Below are 6,786 nucleotides of genomic sequence, written 5' to 3' on the forward strand. Positions count from 1 at the left end.
ATACCATAACCAGAAAAATCTGGTCTTTGACTCTCTCAACTGAAATCTCGAGACTCTCCCGGAACCTCCCCGATACAAACCAAATATGCAGACACATGTAAAAATGTGCTACGAACTCACTCGCGCACTCGGAATTCCCAATAGAAGTCTTGTTGACCAAGTCAACCCCAAACGGGCGAAAAACAACTTTTTGACCAAATAACCAAAATGCCCCTAAGACCTTCGGGATCTGAACAAAACACTAAAATAGCCTATATTCGACGTTCCGAAGATAATGGAACCATTGAAATTCCCAAAATGATACAAATACCCCCGATGATGTTTAAAGTCAACCCAACACTTAAGAATCTTTAACTTAGCAAATTCCCAACTTAAGCAACAATCCAAAACAAGCAAAGTTGTCGGTTCACAAGGGCAAAATAGGCAAAAATGAGAAAACAACCAAAACGACCTAACAGGTCATTACATCATCCACCACTTAAACACATGTTCGTCCTCGAACATGAAATAAAGAAGACATACTTGAATCACTGAAAAACTAGAAATATCTTATCCGCATAACTAATCAAGTATTACTGAATCCCATCTAATCACATGAGAACCATCCCAATGGTACATCTTTAGCATCAAAATATGAAATACTAAAAGTGCGTACACAAACCGAGAGCAAAGACAACTTCGTAAGGCTAACTTCATTCTAATACACTGAACGATCCCAAATAGACTAATGAACCTAAGGACCAACTTGCCCTTCTTTCCAAACCATATCACACCCTTCATGGGTGAAACCTTCAAAGAATACTCGCTGACCAACCATGACGCCGAAGTCATGAACCTTCTGGCCCGCATAATTCTTTTGTCTAGTCTGAGTTGTAAGAAGCCCCTCTTGAATCAACCTGACCTTATCGAAAGAATCTCGCAACAAGTCTCTACCTAGAGGTCTCACCTCAATGCATCAAACCAACCAACTGGATAATCACACCTCTCACCATATAAGGCCCTAAGGGTGCCATCTCAAAGCTCGAACGGTAACTGTCATAGACAAACCCCGCTAAAGGCAGAAATTGATCTCAAAGGTCGCTAAAATCTATTACACAAGCCCACAACATAACCTTATGAACCTGAATAGTGCGCTCGGACTGTCTATCAGTCTGAAAGCGATATGATGTACTAAGCTCCACTCGAGTACCTAACTCTTTTTGCATAGATCTCCAGAATGAGATGTAAACTGAGTGCCTCGATCTATAATGGTAGAAATAGGCACCCCAAGAAAACGAACCAACTTTTGAAAGTTGAACCTGTCTAATTTCTCTGATTTGCAAATATTCTGAATCAATACAGAATGAGATTACTTAGTCTATCAATCTATAAAGACCCAGTTATGAATCAAATTTCCCTAACTACTAAGGTAATCCTACTATAAGTCCATAGCAATTTGCTTCTAAAACGATTCGCCAAAACTTCCTTTAACTTAGCCCAATAATCTGATCCTCACACACTCAGTCCAACCTTACTTAAAATACCTGAATTTGATTATCACCATTGGACTCCACAATTATCATTATAGTTGCAACAATCTTCTAACTGAAACCATCATCCATATTCAACTATACCCGCCAAGTACTCTAATTCGATTTATCTTTCTTCCACACCTTCCAAAATTATCTTTAGCACCATGGATCCGTAGAAATCACACTATCACACACCATGAGTACAAATCAAGACTCAGGTACGTCGGTGAAAGGATTTGTGCTTGTCAGTAAATCCCAAGCATTCCCACACACTAACCTTATCCTTATCGAGTCAATTACGCAAATCTGAAATCTAATAGTTCTGTCTCGATGAGTTGAAACCATTGAATCAACACTCACTATCTGAATCTTCTCATCCTTAAAGTAACATACTATGCACTTTATCTTCGGGATTATCTTGCCATGCCAATGCTGTAAAGGTCAATCAATCACTCCAAAACTTCCCCTATCCATTTGTACCTCCTCGACAAAACTAAGCATCTGCGCAGATGATGTGCCGAGAAATTATGGCACATTTGGTACTCTTTGATGAGAAGTTTTACTTGTTTTTAGGAAAGTATGTGTTGTTTTGATGTGTTTTTGATATGTTTCAGGTGAATAGGGAAAGTCAGGTTCAAGGAGTAAAAGTTACAGAAAAAGTGCTCTGAAGCTCAGTTTCACGGTCCGTAGAAAGTTTCACGGACCGTATCTGCGGGCCGTCTGAGGTGGCAACTTAAATGAGATGTCACGGAGGACGGATCGAACCACGGACACTTCTACAGACCGTACAATATTGTACGGGCCGTATAAGTAGATGTGACGATAATAGAAGATACTTTCACGAGCAGTATTGTGCGAGCCGTATAACATCACACGGACCGTAGAAGGCCAGTTCGTATTATTCTCTGAAGAAGCTGACTGAAGGTCGTGGAAGTGCCGCCTGGGACCTAAGTGCAAATTCTGTAATTTTACGTTTTGAAACCTATAAATAGTCGATTGTAGGGTTTTAATTATGATCAGTTCTCATATTTTTAGTTTTTGACTTAGAACATTAAATACTCTCTAGTTTTTGAAGGTTGAAACATCAATTCAAGTATTATCAATTCCTCTTTTCTTCCAAAGTAAGCAATTATGAATTCTTCAATTTCTTGTTTCTTGTTCTTTGTCATGAGTAGCTAATTTTCCTTACTAGGGTTGTGAACCCTAGTAAGGAATGTTTTGTGATTGGGTTTGTGATTGATATAAATATAATGGATTATTAGGGCTTATTTATTCTTCATTCTTCATTCATAATTAATGGTTGCAAACATTGATTAATGCCATAAACCTTGATTTATTTGGGAAAATAATTAGGGTTGGTAAGAATAAACAACAAGGACTCAAAGCTTTAAACTTTGTTTAATAAATTCACTTAGGAATAAGCAGAATTTACTTGGCATGATTAATCGTTCTTCATAGTTACTTTCTTATATTTGGGAAAATCATAGAAAGAAATAATCTTTATTTATTGGGAAATAGTAGAGATTCATAGAGGGATTAAGTGCATTCATATAATGATCCATTAAGTATATCAAGATCAATACCCATGATCATACACTCTATCTAAAGGGGACACAACCTTAGTTTCTTTTTACCATAAATTCACAACCAAAGCAATAGTTAGCAATTAGTTACTAAAAAATCCAACTTTTACCAAAATCATCGGATTAAGACATTAGACCTAAACATAGCATTCTACGACTTTAGTAACCTTTTCACACCCTATTCACGTAAGATTCGGCCCCAACCTTGTTGGGTTACTATATTGGCAAGCGTCCGCGTTATACCGTTAATAGGTGTAATTTGAGCGTATCAAATTTTAGCGCGGATTCTTGAGATTACGGTTTGAAATTACTAAATAGTGTTTGCTTTATTGAAGTCTTTGCTTATTCCATCACACCTTGTTTGCTACTCTTAAACCAGAACCGGTGAACATGAATCGGGGTATCGCAAAATCAACGTCAGTAACTAGGGAATCGGTTGAACAATCAGGCGAATGATTCAGATGATGAGAATGTTTTATTTGAGCTTGTTCCGGAGGAGGATTATGCATCTGCTATTCTTCCCTCGAGTTGGGCCCCGCTACCGTGAAGATTGACTCCTCTCCCATGCCGTTGTTGAAGCTTCGAGGGATACTTTCGAAACTCTACCGAGAATGACCCTCGCGTCATTTGCGAGAATTTGTGGACGTGTGTGCTAATCACATCCCGAACAACGTTCCACAAGATTCTATTCGATTAAGTTTATTCAAATATTCCTTAGCTGGAGAGGCAAGAACATGGTTTGAGAAGCTGCCCCGAAATTCGATTACTTCATGGGCCGAGATGGTGGCTGCGTTTCATACAAAGTGGTACCCCCCTAGCAAGAAGGCTGAAGTTTGTGACAAGATTTATGAATTTAAGCAGCGACCGGGGGAACAATTATATGAAGCATGGGAGAGATTCAAGGATTATTTGCGAAGAGCCAAATCATGGTTTTCGGATAACATATTAATGGAGAAGTTCTCTCTAGGGTTAGATCCGGTGGCACGGTCGAGTTGCGAATAATGCGGCTGATGGTTGTTTCATGTAACAAATCTTATCGACGGGTGACCACCATACTTAACAAGGCGACGACTCGCCAATCGGGCTTGGCACTCAAACAATGCCGACGTGGTACCGTTGGTAGTGCTATGATCCGAGAACATAGTGAAGGAGAATCAAGATACCAACAAACGTTAGGAGAACTTGCAACAAATATTTCCCTTTGCCGACGAAGAAGTTTGATGAATCCCAAATCAAGAAGGTAAATGTTTGTGAGGAAGATGCGGTTTTACCAAAGGATGTACCGTGCTCAGATAGTCCGTTCCGCGGGGCCCACATGCGTATTGAAGATGCTAATTATGTTAATAACTCTCAAGGGGGTTACCAAAGAGCGAACTACCAAGGTAGTTATCGAGTCGAATCAGTGGAGACCTCATCAAGGTCAAGGTGCTTATAACAACCGAACTACAACAATAATTATGGTGGTGCGAACCGAGCTTACAACAATAAGAACAATTTTGGGAACAAAGTTCCCGATCCTTACATACCACCTAAAGGGCAAGCCAAAGTAGCAAGGTAGTTCGAAGGTTGAATCAATGCTAGAGAAGATTCTCGGCAAATCGGTCTAAGTACGAGAGGACTTTATACGGTGACGAGAGACGGTGGTTCCCATCAGACAATATTCGAAACTTGAGTCCAATTAGGGATATTTCTGAGAGCAAAGACACCCTCACTAAAAGGGAGGACTTAGAGCGACACTATTCCAAATCCAAATAATGGGGGAGGCGGTGTAGACCGTGTGTTTGCCATCACTACTAGGAGTGGTAAAATACTCCAAGGGGCTGAAAAGAAGGTGATTGACCTTGAGCCGATGGATGAAGAGGATAAGGTGCGATCACACCCGTTATTGTTGATGAGGATGCCGACAAGAAGGTTGCTTTGATATTCGGAGATTGCGAAGGCGGTGAGAACACGAGCAAGCGACATGTGAAAGGGGCTCTCAGCCCTTTGACTCAGCTTTTCAAATCCACACCACCCTTTCCTCAGAGGTTGGTAAAGAAGAAGGAAGATGCTAAGTTCAAGAATTTTTATGATCAGCTGAAGCAGTTATCTCTAAATTTCCCTTCTTGGATGCTGTCAAGGAGATGCCCGATTTTGCTAAATATTTGAAGGACTTGCTGACCAAGAAGAAAATGGTTCAACATGAAACCATAAGTTTGACTCACACTGTGAGTTCCATCATCTCAACTACTACTGTTCAGAAGAAGGGAGATCCTGGGGCGTTCACCATTCCTTGTTCTGTTGGGCACCATGATTTTGCTCGCGCTTTGTGTGATAATGGGGAGAGTATTAATTTGATTCCCCTTGGTATATACAAACTGTTATACCTCGCATTTTGTACATTTGGATATTCCAACTTAATGGCGGAAAGTTAAGAACAAGGTCATTTTTTTTCGGTTTTGTTAAGAACGCATAAGTTGCAAATTCATTTTTATTGGAATGGAGCGTTAAGGGAAAGATTGGAACAAGGAAAAGTAAGGGCAAACTTGGAATTTGGAATTTATTTCATGAAATAGCCATGAAAAGCCAAAGTGACCATGTATAGTGGAAAGTGGGCCCCATCCATGGTTGGCCAATATTTTCATGCCATAAGATGGCACATGTGTACATTACATATTTGGTGAAGCTATATATATGCACATGCATGGAATGACTAAGCACGACTACAAATTCATCTCTTGAGACTTGAAGAAAAATCTAGAAAATTTGAGATAAGTGGAAAAAAAAAAAGAGAAAGAAAAGAAAAAGGGGGCACATGATCGGCCATGTGCCCATTTTTATATATATATATATAAGTGATGAAGATATGAGACATATTCATTATTTTGTAAAGCCAAGAAAGTTCAAGAAAGATGAAAAAAAAAAAGGGGGAGAGAGGGTAGGTAATGGGGGCTGGCCGAACACAGCCCCTAAACTTTGATGATGGAAAATTCTTTTCTCCTTGTTTCTCTACTAATTGGAAGGCCCTCGTCGACATGGAGTAGTTGTTGGAACAAGAAAACCGCTTGTTGTCGCACTTCGCCAATTCTAGCCGAGGAAGAAGTTAAGTGGAAGGTAAGATTCAATCCTCCTTTATATGTTTCATGGATGTTTTGGATGTGTTGTAGCGTATGGAAATGGATGAAAATCATGGAATGTTGTGTGTGGTGTGTGTGGCCGTGAGTGGGCTGCCATGGTGTAGGAAAAAAATGAATTAATGTTAGTTAGTATTCTAGTTGTTGTTGTGATGAATTCTATAATATAAAATGAAGGTGTAATAGTTTAAATGGAGTTGTAAATCGTGTGGGCTGTTTTGGAAGCTAATGTGGTTGTAATGTGATTTCTTGTGTTGATGGAAATGATAATGCTAACGTATGGAATTGTTGATAGAGTTTATGAATTTGGAAGAAGAAAATGTGTTATTGGTATTCTTAATACAAGTCGGAAGGTTTCGGGTGGAATGGCCTATGGTTTGGGTTGTTTTGAATATTGTATAGGTTGCTTGGAATGTTCTTAAATCATACTTGAATGGTTGCGGATTAGTAATTGAATATGTGAGCATTGGTATTGAATTGATCGTATGTAGTTTATTTGAATATAAATGAAATGTTGTCGAATTGTGTAGAGAAGAATCGCCAATGTTAGAATGCGTTTGGAATAAATTGTTGATGTTG

General features: G+C 39.3%; 1 non-coding gene across 1 annotated transcript; it reads right to left on the minus strand.

The window, feature by feature from the left end:
* Positions 1-3,922: 3,922 nt before the first annotated feature.
* LOC132048462 (small nucleolar RNA R71) lies at positions 3,923-4,027 on the minus strand. The gene has a single exon (XR_009412995.1). It is a non-coding gene; the product is annotated as a small nucleolar RNA R71 (small nucleolar RNA).
* Positions 4,028-6,786: the final 2,759 nt, after the last annotated feature.

This window comes from Lycium ferocissimum, chromosome 2 (assembly GCF_029784015.1).
Source record: "Lycium ferocissimum isolate CSIRO_LF1 chromosome 2, AGI_CSIRO_Lferr_CH_V1, whole genome shotgun sequence".
In the NCBI taxonomy this organism is placed as follows: Eukaryota; Viridiplantae; Streptophyta; class Magnoliopsida; order Solanales; family Solanaceae; genus Lycium; species Lycium ferocissimum.